Source organism: Scyliorhinus torazame, chromosome 9 (assembly GCF_047496885.1).
Source record: "Scyliorhinus torazame isolate Kashiwa2021f chromosome 9, sScyTor2.1, whole genome shotgun sequence".
NCBI classification, from domain to species: domain Eukaryota; kingdom Metazoa; phylum Chordata; class Chondrichthyes; order Carcharhiniformes; family Scyliorhinidae; genus Scyliorhinus; species Scyliorhinus torazame.
Window position 1 is genome coordinate 99802835 of NC_092715.1, and position 18257 is coordinate 99821091.

The 18257-nt window shown below is 46.5% G+C and overlaps 1 long non-coding RNA gene across 1 annotated transcript in view; it reads left to right on the forward strand.

Annotated features, from left to right (window-relative positions):
• Positions 1 to 18257, forward strand: part of LOC140429393 (uncharacterized) — a 45542-nt gene that overhangs the window by 14341 nt on the left and 12944 nt on the right. The window contains exon 3 of the long non-coding RNA XR_011949073.1: positions 17645 to 17688. This is a non-coding gene — a long non-coding RNA (uncharacterized lncRNA). The remainder of the gene's footprint in view (positions 1 to 17644; positions 17689 to 18257) is intronic.

Consider the following 18257-nt stretch of genomic DNA (forward strand, 5'->3'; position numbering starts at 1 on the left):
CAGGATGGTATGTTGCCTCCCTGGTGCCAGGGTCCAGGATGTCTCCGAACGGGTAGAGGGAATCCTGAAGGGGGAGGGCAAACAGGCAGAGGTCGTTGTACATATTGGTACTAATGACATAGGCAGGAAGGGGCATGAGGTCCTGCAGCAGGAGTTCAGGGAGCTAGGCAGAAAGTTAAAAGACAGTTCCTCGAGGGTTGTAATCTCGGGATTACTCCCTGTGCCACGTGCCAGTGAGGCTAGAAATAGGAAGATAGAGCAGATAAACACGTGGCTAAACAGCTGGTGTAGGAGGGAGGGTTTCCATTATCTGGACCACTGGGAGCTCTTCCGGGGCAGGTGTGACCTGTATAAGAAGGACGGGTTGCATCTAAACCGGAGAGGCATAAATATCCTGGCCGCGAGGTTTGCTAGTGTCACACGGGAGGGTTTAAACTAGTATGGCAGGGGGGTGGGCACGGGAGCAATAGGTCAGAAGGTGAGAGCATTGAGGGAGAACTAGGGAATAGGGACAGTGTGGCTCTGAGGCAGAGCAGACGGGGAGAAGTTGCTGAACACAGCGGGTCTGGTGGCCTGAAGTGCATATGTTTTAATGCAAAGAGCATTACGGGTAAGGCAGATGAACTTAGAGCTTGGATTAGTACTTGGATCTATGATGTTGTTGCCATTACAGAGACCTGGTTGAGGGAAGGGCAGGATTGGCAGCTAAACGTTCCAGGATTTAGATGTTTCAGGCGGGATAGAGGGGGATGTAAAAGGGGAGGCGGAGTTGCGCTACTTGTTCGGGAGAATATCACAGCTGTACTGCGAGAGGAACCTTAGAGGGCAGTGAGGCTATATGGGTAGAGATCAGGCTTAGACGGGGCGGAGTTTGTAAGGAACATCCAGGAGGGCTTCTTAAAACAATATGTAGACAGTCCAACTAGGGAAGGGGCGGTACTGGACCTGGTATTGGGGAATGAGCCCGGCCAGGTGGTAGATGTTTCAGTAGGGGAGCATTTTGGTAACAGTGACCACAATTCAGTAAGTTTTAAAGTACTGGTGGACAAGGATAAGAGTGGTCCGAGGATGAATGTGCTAAATTGGGGGAAGGCTAATTATAACAATATTAGGCGCGAACTGAAGAACATAGATTGGGGGCGGATGTTTGAGGGCAAATCAACATCTGACATGTGGGAGGCTTTCAAGTGGCAGTTGAAAGGAATACAGGACCGGCATGTTCCTGTGAGGAAGAAAGATAAATACGGCAATTTTCGGGAACCTTGGATGACGAGTGATATTGTAGGCCTCGTCAAAAAGAAAAAGGAGGCATTTGTCAGGGCTAAAACAGACGAAGCCTGCGTGGAATATAAGGAAAGTAGGAGGGAACTTAAGCAAGGAGTCAGGAGGGCTAGAAGGGGTCACGAAAAGTCATTGGCAAATAGGGTTAAGGAAAATCCCAAGGCTTTTTACACGTACATAAAAAGCAAGAGGGTAGCCAGGGAAAGGGTTGGCCCACTGAAGGATAGGCAAGGGAATCTATGTGTGGAGCCAGAGGAAATGGGCGAGGTACTAAATGAATACTTTACATCAGTATTCACCAAAGAGAAGGAATTGGTAGATGTTGAGTCTGGAGAAGGGGGTGTAGATAGCCTGGGTCACATTGTGATCCAAAAAGACGAGGTGTTGGGTGTCTTAAAAAATATTAAGGTAGATAAGTCCCCAGGGCCTGATGGGATCTACCCCAGAATACTGAAGGAGGCTGGAGAGGAAATTGCTGAGGCCTTGACAGAAATCTTTGGATCCTCGCTGTCTTCAGGGGATGTCCCGGAGGACTGGAGAATAGCCAATGTTGTTCCTCTGTTTAAGAAGGGTAGCAAGGATAATCCCGGGAACTACAGGCCGGTGAGCCTTACTTCAGTGGTAGTGAAATTACTGGAGAGAATTCTTCGAGACAGGATCTACTCCCATTTGGAAGCAAATGGACGTATTAGTGAGAGGCAGCACGGTTTTGTGAAGGGGAGGTCGTGTCTCACTAACTTGATAGAGTTTTTCGAGGAGGTCACTAAGATGATTGATGCAGGTAGGGCAGTAGATGTTGTCTCTATGGACTTAAGTAAGGCCTTTGACAAGGTCCCTCATGGTAGACTAGTACAAAAGGTGAAGTCACACGGGATCGGGGTGAGCTGGCAAGGTGGATACAGAACTGGCTAGGCCATAGAAGGCAGAGAGTAGCAATGGAGGGATGCTTTTCTAATTGGAGGGCTGTGACCAGTGGTGTTCCGCAGGGATCAGTGCTGGGACCTTTGCTCTTTGTAGTATATATAAATGATTTGGAGGAAAATGTAACTGGTCTGATTAGTAAGTTTGCAGACGACACAAAGGTTGGTGGAATTGCGGATAGCGATGAGGACTGTCGGAGGATACAGCAGGATTTAGATTGTCTGGAGACTTGGGCGGAGAGATGGCAGATGGAGTTTAATCCGGACAAATGTGAGGTAATGCATTTTGGAAGGTCTAATGCAGGTAGGGAATATACAGTGAATGGTAGAACCCTCAAGAGTATTGAAAGTCAAAGAGATCTAGGAGTACAGGTCCACAGGTCATTGAAAGGGGCAACACAGGTGGAAAAGGTAGTCAAGAAGGCATACGGCATGCTGGCCTTCATTGGCCGGGGCATTGAGTATAAGAATTGGCAAGTCATGTTGCAGCTGTATAGAACCTTAGTTAGGCCACACTTGGAGTATAGTGTTCAATTCTGGTCGCCACACTACCAGAAGGATGTGGAGGCTTTAGAGAGGGTGCAGAAGAGATTTACCAGAATGTTGCCTGGTATGGAGGGCATAAGCTATGAGGAGCGGTTGAATAAACTCGGTTTGTTCTCACTGGAACGAAGGAGGTTGAGGGGCGACCTGATAGAGGTATACAAAATTACGAGGGGCATAGACAGAGTGGATAGTCAGAGGCTTTTCCCCAGGGTAGAGGGGTCAATTACTAGGGGGCATAGGTTTAAGGTGAGAGGCCACCCCCCCCCCCCCACCCCCCCCCCGCTGGACTCTTTTTTAACAGGGGGTGAATGTGGTATTACCAGGTATTACAGTACCCAAGAGGCTGAAGACCATTGGTTAAACCTAGGAGTTTACCATTGGCTGTTGGTATGTAGCTCCGCCTTGACTGGCGGGGTATAAGAACCGGTGCTGTCCCAGCAGCCCTCATTTTCTGTACCGAAGCTGCTGGGGAACAGTTCTAGTCGATTAAAGCCTTCTGTTATGTTACAACCTCGTCTTTGATTGTAATTGATCGTGCATCACCCACTTTGCCAATATCCCATATTTTCAAATCACCCTTCACCCCTTCTACCAGATTGGCCAAATTCAACTTGTGCAGCAAAGCTCAATTCTGGGCCACCTGCATTCCCAGGGACCTGAAACTGGACCAAACCGCAACTTCTCCAGGCCAGTTCCCTGTCCCTAAGAGCTCACCAGAAACACCTCACTCTTTCCCACATCAAATCTGTACTCCCAAACTTACTTAACACCTCCATAATCCTACTCATACTGGAGATAGGGTCTGTCAGTTATAACAATAAGTTGTCTGTTGATGACCTTCGCATGATCGCCAGCTGCTCAATTGCCAACACAAAAAGTAACGGAGAAAGTGGACCCCTGTGCAAATGAAAATATGCTGAGCTTATTGTCTTAGTGAGAACACCAGCCATGGGGCCCGTTACAACAGCCTAATCCAGGCAATGAACCTGGGTCCAAACCCAAACCGCCACAATACTTCAAAAACATACTCCATTCAACCTGGTCAAGCGCTTTCTCTGTGTCCACGGAAATTATTACCTCCAGCTCCGAACCTGATGCGAGTGACTACATTCAATAACTTCCTGATATTGGCCGCAAATGGTCAGCCCTTCACAAACCCCGTCTGTTCCACAGCTATTACCCCTGGCAAACAATCCTCCAAGCACATTACCGGCACCTTAACCAGTAACTTTGCATCGACATTTAATAGTCCCCACACTCCTCTGGATCCTTATCCTTTTCAAGATGAGAGAGATCGAAGCTTGTGCCAATGTGAGTGTCAGCTCCCCCCTGGGCTAACAAGTCATTGAACATTTCCATTAGATGAGGCTCCAGCTCCTTTGCAAATTTTAAAATGTAATTTCTCTGGGAACCCGTCTGGGCCCAGAGCCTTCCCAGACTGCATGGAACCCATGCACCTCATCACTTCCTAGATGTATATCTAAATCTAAGGAAACTTTACCAACACTTTCTTAATGAACTCCACATCATCCCAGTTAGGAGCTTACACATTCACTAACACCACAGGAACTCCGTTCAACCTTCCTCTCGCTATCACTTATCTTTCCCCCAAATCCCCCACTACGTTACCCACCAAAAATGCCACCCTCTTATTAATAATCACTGCGGCTCCCTTCATCTTCGTATCAAGTCCCGAGTGGAACACTTGTCCCACCGATCCTTTTGCATAATAGCTATTCTACATAAAGCAGCTGCCATCCTAGTTGATGGAAAGAATTCCTGAATACATGTTTCAACAGAATGCATTTAGGCATGATATCTTGCATGGCCAAATGTCATGACTTGGCATGTGTGTTGTCCCCTCTCCAAATGCAAATATTGATGAAACATCAATTTGTTTGAATCATAGAATAGAATCATAGACCTGGATTTTTAGGATGGTGGGGGTTTACAGCAGGGAACATATCCCCTCCGACTCGTTGATTGGCATAAAGTGGGCATTCCGCATTCTCTCAGGAGGAATTCCCACCTTGGAGAGCTGCCGGCCAAACTGATTAGGTTTTCCAAATGACCCTCTTAATCAGAATTTCCACTCCACTTTCAACAGCGAACCCAGTCCAAGATTTTACATCATCCCCTTTTAGATTTGTGCTGCCCATTTGTATTGATACGATCCCTGTGCAGAACCACTTTCCCAACATAGGTTTTTAGTATTATCATTAGAGGGTTTTAAGGTGACATGTGGTAGTTTCTCTTGGTAAACATTTTCTGGTACCAACGAAACTGCTGCTCCAGTGTCCACTTCCATTTTCATCAGTTGTCTGTCCAGTAAAGGAGTGACCCAGTAACAGTTTGTTGTGCCTGAAATGGCCAGAAATGAACCACAGTTCATCATCTGACCGTGACTCTGGTCCGTTTACATGCCCTTTCTGTATCACATGGATCCTTTTCCCTCTATTTGGTTTTCCACTTGATACACTTGTTTCTTGCTTTTTATAGTTCATCTTTGGAACTTGTTGTTTCTTTACCCAAAACACACATGTGTCGCTTTTCACCACAATTCCTGGAAATTGCATCTTTGCACCAGCAGTCTACTGCTGCGTGCCCAGCGTTTGCACAATGGTGGCAATTTTGAACCTATGTCTGTGTTCAAGTATCAGTCGTCATTTTATAGATTCTAGTGCTCAAACTTAATTGTTAGATTGTGACTTCTTTGTAATCATTTTAAATTATTTTTTTAACATTTCCAATTAAGGGGCAATTTAGCATGACCTACCCTGCATATCATTGGGTTGTGGGGCTGAGACCCACATACACACGGGAGAATGTGCAACCTCCACACAGACAGTAACTCGGGGACGGGATCGAACCCGGGTCCTCGGCGCCGTGAGACAGCAGTGCTAACCACTGTGCCACCATACCGCCAGAGATTGTGACTTCTAAAGCCTTCTTTACGTTAAAGTTCCTTTCTATTAACAGCCCTTTTTGGATAGCTTCACTTCATAGTCCACGCACTACTCTGTCTCTAATCGTGTCGTTCAAGACATCTATAAATTCACAGTATTCAGCTAATTTCTTCAAAGTAGCTACAAACTATGCGACTGATTCACCTTTTTGCTGCATTTATGGAAGCTGAAACTCTCGGCGACGACCAAAGCTTTAGGTGAGAAATGGCCCTGCAATATCTCCGCAATCTCATCATTTCCAGCTTGGTTTTTCTGGCTGCACCAGACATTGCAGGAGATTGAATGTTTTCCCTCCCATTGTACTCAGGAAACTTAGGACTACAATATCTGCCACAATTCTATTTGTTTGGACAAAATAATCAAATCTTTCAGTATATGAGCTCCATTACTCGGTATTCTCATCATACAGTCCCAGGCACCAAATATTCCCATTCTCCCCCCATCATCGGCAGCTTTGGTGCAGCAAAGTTTTTAGCTTCTTAATCCTTTTCAAATGTCTGCGCACAGATCGATGATTTTCTATATTTTTATTTACTTGTCCGGGAGTCTGCCAGTGCGGTTCCGACTTCCTTGAAGCCATTTTGTTTTGCGGTATTTTTAAAGGAGAGACTTGCAGACACCAAAGGTACAAAAAAACAAGAGCTTTATTGGAAAGGTGTTTACTGTACTGGCTGTTAGGATAGACTGCCTGTTTGCCCGTGCACTTGGCCGATGACATCATAAATACATCACATGATCAGACTCTTAAACTGACCTTGTTCAAACTAGAAACAAACATGGATACACTACAGCACAGAAACATTACACTAAATCCACTTAAAACTATACCTTATTTATAATGTTTACCCATACAAATATAAAAATCCCTTAAAACTACGTGTTTTCTGAAGACATATGCCTTCTCAACCACCATATCTGCCTTACCTGCTACCTTCAAAGATATGAGGACATGTGGACACATCTCAGGATCCTCCCATTTTTTGTGGGCTGTGTTTGCTGCCAACAGCTTGCATACACAGTTCTGGTGTTTTGATCTGTGATGCTATTGCGAGCTACAGAGTAGACAGTGGCCCAGTGCAAAGGTGCCTATCAAACTGTTATTGGAGATGCAGGTCAGTGTTTCACAAATTCTGCTTCTTTAACTCAAATTCCTCATCTCTCAGTTCTATTGGATATTTTAAGAACTTACACAGAATTACATAAAATATTCATATTCATAATATGATATTCATAAATATACATATAACCTTTCAACCTGGTGACAAAATACCCACATTTTCGGATATCTGGGATCATCCAGGTATCCAACGTGGCTGGAATATCGGCAAATCAGATTAATTCGCAGAATAATTTTAAACTTTAAGGCAATGTTTTAGAATACTCATTTATAAAATTTGATGAATCATACCAGGTGTGAGAGTGTGTTAATCAGCTAAAATCCACAAACCTCACCATTACATATTTGAATTCTTCATTATCAATTGGAAGCAAGATTAAATTATCACTCAAGGATGAATTAACTATTTCCAGTCAACGAGTCTCAAATCAGATTAATGATTCAATTGAAGAAAGCTCAAACTTGGAGGTGAAGTAACGAGATGGGCACAACGCAGTGATATAATTGGTTTTCTGCGTATGCGCAGACCAGTGCGCACGCACTGATGGGTGTCAGTGGTCACCTTTTGGCCATCTTGTCTTGGCAGGAGACGCAGTGTTTATTGCACATTCCTGTGGCTTGTTTGACTCCCCAAATGTATCATCTCACACATCAAAGGTGAACTTTTGAGGCATGGGCCTTTACATTTCTGCTGCTCATCACCCCATAGAAGGTTTGTCGTGTTGAAATTTTGAATCCTCCCCTTTGTGGCTGCCTGATCAATGTTATAATGGGTGCATCGAGGGAGCACCGGAGACTGACCCAGGTGAAGCCAGGCAGCACGAGGCCTACAAAAGGACCAAAAGGAGCAGCAAGAGGAGGGAGAGTGCCGAGAAAGCAGCAAGAGATCTAAAGAACTGACCTGGGCAAAGCCAGGCAGAGTGGTGCCTACAAAACTTTTAGAAGGAACAGCAAGAGGAGCGGGAGTGTTGAAGGAGCAGCTATAGCATCAGGGACTTGACCTGGGCAAGGCCAGGCAGCGCGAGGCCTACAAAAGGCCTTCGTCAAAAACAAAGAGGCACTCATCAAAGACAGAGAGGCAGACAACGCCCACTGAAGAGAGCACTTTGAGGACCCCCTCAACCAAGACACAGTCCTAGATGGATGTGCCCTCACCCCCATGCTGCAACACACTCTCCGCCACCACCTCAGCACAATGCCAGCCCGCAGTGAGGTTGAAAAAGCCATCTGACAACTGAAAACCAACAAGGCCTCCAGCGCAGATGGAATCCCCGCTGAAGTACTAAACTACGGCAGAGAGACACTCTTGACATGAATGCACAATCTCATCACCCTTGTCTGGGAGGAAGTGAACATGCCTGGAGGTCTCAGAGATGCACTAATTGTGACCACCTTCCAGAAAGGAGACAGGTCCAACTGCAGAAATTGCAGAAGGATTTTCCTTCTGTCTGCCATGGGAAAGGTAATCGTGAGAATCATCCTCAACTACCTCCACCTAGTGGCTGAACAGCTCCTCCTTCAGTCTCAATGTGGCTTCCATTTGTCAAAAGGCACAATGTATATGATCTTCAACTGGTGAAAAATCCAGGAAAAGTGCAGGATGCAGCACCAACCCTTGTACATGGCCTTCTTCGATCTCGCAAAAGCCTTCATGATCAAAGGCCAATCGTGAGGGATTATGGAACAACATTCGACAAATTTGGCTGCCTGCAGAATTTGTCACCATTCTCCGCCTGCTCCATGATGACATGCAAACTGTTATCCTCACCAGCGTATTCACCACAGACCCAAAGCGTGTGCAAACTGGGGTCAAGCAGGGTTGCGTCTCTTCTCCATCTTCCTCGCAGCAACACGCCACCCTATCACCCTGAAGCTCCCCGCTGGAGTAGAGCTAACATACAGGACAAGTGGGAATCTGTTCAACCCTGACTCCTCTCGGCCAGAACCAAGACCACCCCAACATCTGTCATTGGGCTGTAATATGCAGATTCTGCTTGCATGTGTGCACACTCAGAATCCAAACTACAAAGCATTGTTGACACGTTTACTAAGGCATAGGGACTGGTTTAGCACTGGGCTAAAGAGCTGGCTTTTAAAGCAGACCAAGGCAGGCCTGCAGCATGGTTCAATTCCTGTACCAGCCTCCCCAAACAGGTGCCGGAATGTGGCGACTAGGGGCTTTTCACAGTAACTTCATTTGAAGCCTACTTGTGACAATAAGCGTTTTCCATTTCATTTTCATATGAGTGAGTGAGCTTCAGCCTAAACATCCGGCAAACAAAGGTTCTCTATCAGCCTGTTCCTGCCACACAAAACTGCCCACCGACCATCAAAATCTACAGTGAGCCCCTGGACAATGTGGATCACTTCCCATACCTCGTGAGTCTCCTCTCGGCATGAGCAGGCATTGATGATGAAATCCAGCATCGACTCCAGTGCACCAGTGTAGCCTTCTGACACCTGAGAGACAGTATTCGAAGACCGAAATCTCAAATCCAGTACCAAGCTCATGGTCTACAGAGCAGCCATGGTCCCCATTCTCCTGAATGCACCAGAAACGTGGACAATGTACCTCAAATCCCTCGGGAGCTTTCACCAATGACAAGCGATCACTAGGAGTGTAGGGGAAATACTACAAGGACACTCTGAAAGCCTCCCAGAATAAATACAATATCCCCACTGAGACATGGAAACCACTTGCCCTAGATCGGACAAACTGGAAGAAGCAACGGCGAAGGTGTTAACCACCTTGAGCGTGACCGAATGGAACACGTGGAGGCCAAATGGAAAGAGCGCGCAGAATCCCGAACGTCTCACCCAATCGTCTCATCAATCATCGGCTGCCCTACCTGTGGCAGAGTCTGTATCTCCAGGATTATTCAGCCACCGCAGAACCCACCCTCAGGGAGTGGAAGCAAGTCATCCTCGACCCTGAGGGACTGCCAAAGAAGAAGAATTACAATGGCAAACTGCAAACATAAAATCCAGACTATGGGTTTAATCATCATTCTATTTGTTGACTTGTGATTATTTTATCTCTGCTGCACACGGCTATATATTTGTCGAGCATTTTAAGTTGCACATTATTCCCATTAATCAAACATATTACTCCTTGTCAAGTGGTGTTGGCTTAAAAAAAAAAATCCTGATAAAGTAGCTGGGTGGGGTAGGGGAGAGCAAGCTTAGTAGTATCAATAGTGCAAGAGAGTTTAGCACAGCCGGTACAAATAAATTGGTCACCAGTCTTGACCCCTTAATGCCAAAAGCTGAATGGCATCAAAAATAAATCTTCTCAAAGGTTTGGCACAGTAACACAATACGCTGCTTCAGTGTGTTGTGAGAGTCTTTGGTACTTTGCAGACTTGTGCCTGCGATTACTCGTGTGAAAGGGTTTTTGAGTGCAGCCTATTCACGTGTATCTCCTGGAACAAGATCAAAAGAATAATTTGAAGAGATGATTACCTTCCAGGCCCTTGGCCAGGAAATGGTGTCTGCAGTAGGGAGACCCAACGAGGACAAAAGAAAATATAATAGAATGACATTAACAATTCAACAAGCAAATGATCATTTCCATTACTTAAATGATTTTAAAATGGAGGGAGCTGCTAATGAGCCTTAGATAAGTTATTTTCATGTGTTTAACTTACATATATTAGAAAAATGAATATGTCTTTCATGTCATTGGACTTAACATTGGCCAGGACCAGAAGGTAAGCTCGGGGAATTGTGATGTAGGATTACCCCACACTCATTGCTCCTAATTCCAGTAGCATACAATCTTCGTGGTTCTTGTTACTTAACTGCTGATTGCAGCATGCAGCTAGTATCAAGCCATCTGTTGAGTGACTGCATGCCTGAGGTGGAGAGCACAAGTTAAAGCTAGCCTGAGCTACAAAAATCCAGCCTGTGCCTCTTAAAGGGGAGGTGCATTGTGGCTGAGGCAGGTCCTAGAAGTCATTCTAAAAGTGATTTTTACTTGAGGAACAACATAATGCAACATTTGTACAACATTGGGAAGAGAGGACTAAGGTATTCCAACACTGCATTGCACTGGAGGTGTTGCTGCAGGTGGTAGACAGCAGAAGAGTTATGATCCAGTTACATGGAACGAGAAGGACCTCAAGAGGTACTGGGATGGATGGTTGTCGCGATCAATGCAAGACATATGGAGGAATCTGGCACCAACTTGGCACAGTGCTTTTGGCAGAACTTGTAGTAGTGGCCAACTCCGTTAACAATTGTGGGTGCAACCATGATGCCATGTCTGATGGCCAATGTCCCAGCTTCCATTGCAGCACAAACAGAAGCCATTCCATGCCTGGGTGCTGCCATGGAGCTCAGATTGCTCTCATGCAAGCTCAACTTGCTGCTACACAAGCTCAGACTGCTGTCATTATGGCTGAGGTGCCATGCTCAAAGGAGCTTACAGTGTGTCACAGAAATCCAACAATCTGTCCTCCAATAGATAACTAGAATTGCTAAGATACTGTCCTGGGGAGTTGTGGTGGCTCCCTGGAGCAGAAACCTGCTATCCTCTCTCAGATAGCAGCATTCAACCACTGCCAATCTTCCAGCGCCCTTGCTGTTTCCTGTCAGCCAGCCAGCTGAAGTTACTGGTGCTCATGCCAAGATGATGCAGTCTGAAGTTGGGCCTTCTACAGTTGTTTTAGGTTGTCCTGCAAGATCACTGGCAAAATCATCCACTGAAAATCAACATTCTTCTACAATCATGCTGCAGCTGCAGCCACTGGCGCAGCCCAGCATAGGAGCACTGGGCCAGGCAAAATCACATGGAAGACAGACACTAAGGAAGTGTGAAAGAGTGATTAGTTGATCATGTGTGTAATATGAAATGTTGGTTTATATATTTGGTTTGGAAAATGTATTTGGTACATTTTTACATTTTGTCTAAACGGCCACTGTGATGGCTTCGGGAAGTTAAGGTGTGGGACTATTGGTGAATGAGGATTAGGGTTGTGTTTACTGGCATTGAAATTGCTCAGAAGAGACCTACTTGGAGGAACTTTGTGAATGGACACAATTCTTTAAGGTTAGGTGGATTGGCCATGATAAATTGCCCTTAGTGTTGGGTGGGGTTACTGGGTTATGGGGATAGGGTGGAGGTGTTGACCTTGAGTAGGGTGCTCGTTCCAAGAGCTGGTGCAGACTCGATGGGCCGAATGGCCTCCTTCTGCACTGTAAATTCTATGATATCTATGATATCTATGACACGCAACGGCAAGATGAGGGCCAGAAAAGGAGCCTGAGAAAGGAGCTCAAGGACCGATCCCGCCTCCAGGAAACACCTGCTAATATGTAGTCGAAGATGCGGCTCTAGGACCAGACTCATAAGCCACGCAAGGACCCACAGAACCCATGACCAGTAACACGGAGTTTCTTAGGTGGACAACACACTCGGGAGTGAGTGATCACCGAAGAAGATTGTAATTGGATGAGTGAATCACAGGAACATGACCAGAAAGGGGTTGCTTTGGTTGCTTCCTCCCTTCCCCTTCCCTCTCCTCTTCCTCCCTTTCTTCATCCACCTTTTCTTTCCCCCCCTCCTCTTCCTCAGCTGGTTGCTATATAGCTGCTGGCTGAGTCTTCATGATGGTGAGGTTGACCTCTGCCACCCGGGGGTCACCCGGCCCGCCCATTACATCAAGGCCCGCAACCTGCCCTACTCCACCGAGGAGGTCAGAGCTATAACCAGAGACTGCAAATCTGTGCGGAGTATAAACCGCACTTCTATCGACCGGATAAGGCCCACCTGGTAAAGGCATCCCGGCCCTTTGAACGCCTCAGTATCGATTTCAAAGGGCCCTTCCCCTCCAATAACCGCAACACATACTTCCTTAACATCATAGATGAGTTCTCCCGTTTCCCGTTTGTCATATCCTGCCCCGATATGACCACTCCCACTGTCATTAAAGCCTTGCATCGTGTCTTCACCCTGGTTGGTTTCCCCAGTTATGTCCACAGCGACAGGGGCTCGTCGTTCATGAGCGACGAACTGCATCAGTACCTGCTCAGTAAGGGCATCGCCTCGAGCAGGGCTACCAGTTCTCACCCCAGGGGAAACGGGCAGGTGGAGAGGGAGAACTCGACAGTCTGGAAGACCGTCCTATTGACCCTGCCGCCCAGGAATCTCCCAGTTTCTCACTGGCAGGAGGTCCTCCCCGATGCGCTCCACTCTATTAGGTCCCTCCTTTGCATGGTCACAAACCAGATTCCTCATGACCGTTTGTTTGTTTTCCCTAGGGGAGCTACCTCAGGGGCCTTGCTCCCGCCGTGGCTGATGACACCGGGTCCAGGCCTCCTCCGAAAACATGTTCGGAGCCATAAGACTGACGCCCTGGTCGAGAGGATCCAGCTCCTGCACTCCAACCCACACTATGTGTACGTCGAACACCCCGATGGCCAGCAAGATACCGTCTCCCTCCGGGACCTGCCCCCCGCAGGTTCCACACCACTCCCACTACTGCATCCCCCACACTATGTCCCATCCAACCTCCCATGTTCAGCGCCCCCACCCTATATGGTTCCCGCGCTCCCTCCCACCCGCCGCACCGGTCCACAGGAACGAAGCTCCGGAAGAGCCGCTCCTGGAGTCCACGCCTGTGCCCACTCCGGACCCACTTCCACAGCCACCCGAAGCGGTTGCAACACCAGTGCTTCGGCGGTCGCAACGTACGATCCGGGCACCGGGCCGACTGAATCTATGAGCCCGTCACCTCCGCCGGACTTCATTTTTAAACAGGGGGTGAATGTGGTGAATGTATAATTACTGATAATTCACCAGTGCACTGTGTTATGTTATTAACCCTGTGGGCTCTACCTATGGGCCATTGTGTGGCTTCACCCACAGGGGATATGTTGGGGCATGTACGGGCTCTGCCCATGGCTCCACCCATGGCTCCACCCCCTTTACACAAAGTATAAGAGTTGCTGATCTGCGGGGCCGCCTTCAGTGTTGTACCGGTCACAGGCAGGCTCAGTTCTAAGCTGATTAAAACCACGGTTTACTTCTCCACGTGTCTTCGAGTGAATTGATGGTCGCATCAAAGGGCAACTTAGCTTGGCCAATCCACCTAACCTGCACATCTTTGGACTGTGGGAGGAAACCGGAGCATCTGGAGGAAACCCACGCAGACACGAGGAGAACATGCAGACTCCGCACAGACAGTGATCCAAGCCGGGAATCGAACCTGGATCCCTGGAGCTGGGAAGCAACTTTGCGAACAAATGTGCCTTGCGAGGGATCTGCTCATTCTCCAAGAAATTTGGTATTCTAAGGGGAATGCCTACTACTGCACTCATGTCTCGGAGCAACTGGCTTGCGCAGGATTCTTGAAGTCAGGAAGAAGTCCTTCAGCATCAGCCCCTGTAGAGATTAGCAACTTTAAACAACTCTGAAAACCACCAAACACTAATTCAGTCACAGCAAGAGTCAGTAGAAATTAATTTGCAACTAACCTGAAAGTAGTTAATGGTCCCTTTAAATGGCAGAGGTAAGGGTTCTTCCTCATGCTGCACATGTGTTGAGTGGTGCAAGATTAAGAGAGGGTATTAGCTAAAGCATTTAGCCCCAAAATGGCATCAAATTAGTGTATGTGTTGATTGGCTTCATGGTCTGCCTACTCCAAGGACTCCTGGTTATGATTTTGGTTAATAGGGATGAGTCATAGTGTACCAGCATATCTTTGACCTGATGGAATGTATTCTCCTGGTTTATACCCCAACACCATGCTTGGGCCTGTTTCAGCAGATGCCACAAAGGCTTCATGACTTGTGCCATATTTGGCACGAATCCTGTGAGCTGATTTGCCATGCCCAGGAATGTTTGGAGATGTGGAATGGATGACGGGGTTGGAAATTCACTGGTTGCCTTTGTTTAACAGAGACCCGCCATTGTTGCTCACAACCAGCAGCACGGTAGCATTGTGGATAGCACAATTGCTTCACAGCTCCACGGTCCCAGGTTCGATTCCGGCTTGGGTCACTGTCTGTGCGGAGTCTGCACATCCTCCCCGTGTGTGCGTGGGTTTCCTCCGGGTGCTCCGGTTTCTCCCACAGTCCAAAGATGTGCAGGTTAGGTGGATTGGCCATGATAAATTGCCCTTAGTGTCCAAAATTGCCCTTAGTGTTGGGTGGGGTTACTGGGTTATGGGGATAGGGTGGAGGTGTTGACCTTGGGCAGGGTGCTCTTTCCAAGAGCTAGTGCAGACTCAATGGGCCGAATGGCCTCCTTCTGCACTGTAAATTCTATGATAATATGACCTAAAAACTGAATGGAGGCCATAGAGAATTTGCACTTATCGTTCAGTGTTAACCTACTTTCTAAAAACAGTTCAAGAGAGCCTTTAGTCTCATATTGTATTCCCCGATAGTCATTCCATGGGCAAGGACAGCATTCATATTTTTAGGCCTTGTAAGATATCTGACATTGTGCTCTGAAATATTCTCAGGTGCTGAGGTAATGCTGAAGGGCAAAGGATTGAAGCAAAATCTGACAAATGGGGTGAAAGAAGTTATCAGAGACTTTGATTTTCTTGAATAATGGTACCTGTCGGAAGCCACTGTCGGCATCCAGTTTCAAGAATGCTGTACTCTTAGAGAGCTTGGTCAAGCTGTTGTCTATCAAGGACATCAGGTGGACTTCCTTCACCACAGACTTATTGAGTTGTATTCGATTTACATGGGGCGGCATCGTAGCACTGTTGCTTTACAGCGCCAGGGTCCCAGGTTCGATTCCCGGCTTGGGCCACTGTCTGTGAGGAGTCTGTATGTTCTCCCCGTGCCTGCGTGGGTTTCCTCCGGGTGCTCCGGTTTCCTCCCACAGTCCAAAGGTGTGCGGATTAGATGGATTGGCCATACTAAATTGCCCTTAGTGTCCAAAAAAAGATGAGGTGGAATTACTGGGTTACGGGGATCAGGTGGAGGTGTGGGCTTAAGTAGGGTGCTCTTTCCAAGGGCCGGTGCAGACTAGATGGGCCGAATGGCCTCTTCTGCACTGTGAATTCTATGATTCTATGTGATCCTCTGTATATTTAAATGTTTTTGTTCTGCACATTTTCCCAAAGTGCCCCAGCCTTTTACAGTGGAAACATTGCAGGTCATTGTTCAGGCCTTTTAAGATTCTTGGAACCACAGCTCTGCCATAGCTTACCACCATCTTGAGTTTTAATTGTATACGGCCTTCTTTGCCCTGGAGTTTCTATCACATTTTGCTGTTTAATGAGGTGTACCATAACTGGGGGTGTTCTGTACTATGATTTATCTTTCCCCCCTTAATATGGATCTGTTTGCTGACAAACCTCAGATTGCCTGACAACTTGTATTACCTTCTCCAAATTTGATCTTCTTGGATTGAAGCAAGTCAGAAAGAGTATTGCCAGTCACCCCAATGGCTATGCAGTCTTATGCCAGCTTAGACTTAAGATACACAGCCTTCTGCCAACCTATGCAAATAATTGATGTTGGCCTCCCTAGGTTCTCCAAGCTATTGAACCCTTCTACTATACTTTGCTCTTTCCAAAATGTTGTTATTCCGGAGATTAAAGTAACTGTCAAAGGATTTTTTGACTTCTTCAGATTTGTCAGATGATTCATGAATGCCTTGTGTGGCTATCGGATCGTCAGCAACTGCACCCATTGAATACAAAATGCATTAACTTGCTCAGACACTGATTTATTATTTAATCGTGATGGAATTCTGTATCTTAAAAATCTCCTCCATAGTACCCAATTCTGTGTCTATTCTGGCCCTTCCATCTGCCCAAATGGTTCTGGCAAAGTGGATCCGCTGATGTTTTCAGCTCAGGAGGGCCTTGCATTAAATGTTTAAATAGGTGCTGCAACAATTGGAATTTTTCCATACTGATTGATGTTTTTTAGGTACCCACCCCAGTTACAAAGTTGTAGCAAACCTTCTCCGAATCACAGGAAAAAATATTAAAATGATTATTAAGGCCAGTTAGTAACTTTGCAGTCGCTGGAGGATTGAATTTTTTCACCACACAGTCGCCACCTGTCATGACGCCACCTTGAAGCTTTTTAAAGCCTTTTTAAAAGTTTGCTCACCCTTCCATTATCGGCATGCTCTGCTTTTTGACCAGGATTTTCAACCAACCTCCATGTGCTATGGCGGTGTCCTTCTTGAGCTGCACAGTTGATTTATTCTCTGCCCCTCAGCCTCCACATCTGTCCTGGAGCTTTTCTGGTGATTTCCAGCTGTTGAATCAAAGTCTTGAGTTTTGCTGCATTTATTTTCAGGTCAGACTGCAGATTTTCCTATTTTCATTGGGGGTCTTTCACCTGTTGCCAACATGTTGTCAATGTGGTTACTCTGTCAGGAAGAGTTATAGGCCGAAATTCTCTGGCCATTCTCTGCTAATGGGATTCTCTGGTTCCGCCAGCAGTGCACCCCTGCCCTGTTCCGATTCTGGGCGGGATTCTTTGGCCTCACAGCCGCGTGTTTCTCGGTGGCAGGAGGTGGCACACTATTCACTGGCGGCGGGATTCTCTGCCCCTGCTGCTGTCAATGAGAATTCCCATCGAAGCCACCCGGGAACCTGTGGGCGGGGGTGCGCTGCCAGCCGGAAGAGAGAATCCCATCGCCAGCAAAATGCCAGAGAATTCCAGAAAATATTTCACAAACTGTCAAAATTAAGCTGAAACAGATTAACATTATTTGAACCTGAAGGTGTTATCTACCCTTGGTGCTCTCCATCTGTGGTAATAATTATGTTTTAACTGGTAGAGTTTATGACGTTATTTATTCATCTATGGACTTTACTATTGTTTATTTGCAGGCATCATTGTGGCGAATGGCGTAATCCTGCATTCAACTTGCATGGTTAGTATTGTGTGGTTCAAACTGAGCTAATACTGCACTTTGTGATTTGAACTTCAGTGACATTTAGAATTATTTTACTATGTCATAGGGCAATGTCTGTTATATCTACTTATGATAATGCACGATCCAATCCATGAATCCACTTTATGAATTCATTCACACCCAGAGAGAAATTACACGTGAGGCAGAAGCTGAGAACAAGTCTCAATGTGTAGTTAGAAGTTCCTGAGGTGTGATGACATCATGCAATTTCTGCCTGCCCTTCTTAATTCGCTGCACAGGAAATGACGGACCGAATCATGTAAGGTGAGCAAGTGTGTGTTTACTGCCAACGTTACGACTATAGTTTCAGCACTATTAAGGGAAACTACTGAATTTGTCTCAATGAGTTGCTTACAAAACAGAAGTCTATTTTTATAAATCTTATTCTCAAATAAAATGATACATTTTTAATGAAAGTCTATTGGTCGGAGTTTTCCGGCCGTTCGCGCTGAAGGGATCTTCCAGTCCCACCGCCGCAGGCTCATGCCCGTCACGGGTTTCCCAGCAGCAAAGGGATCAGAAAATCC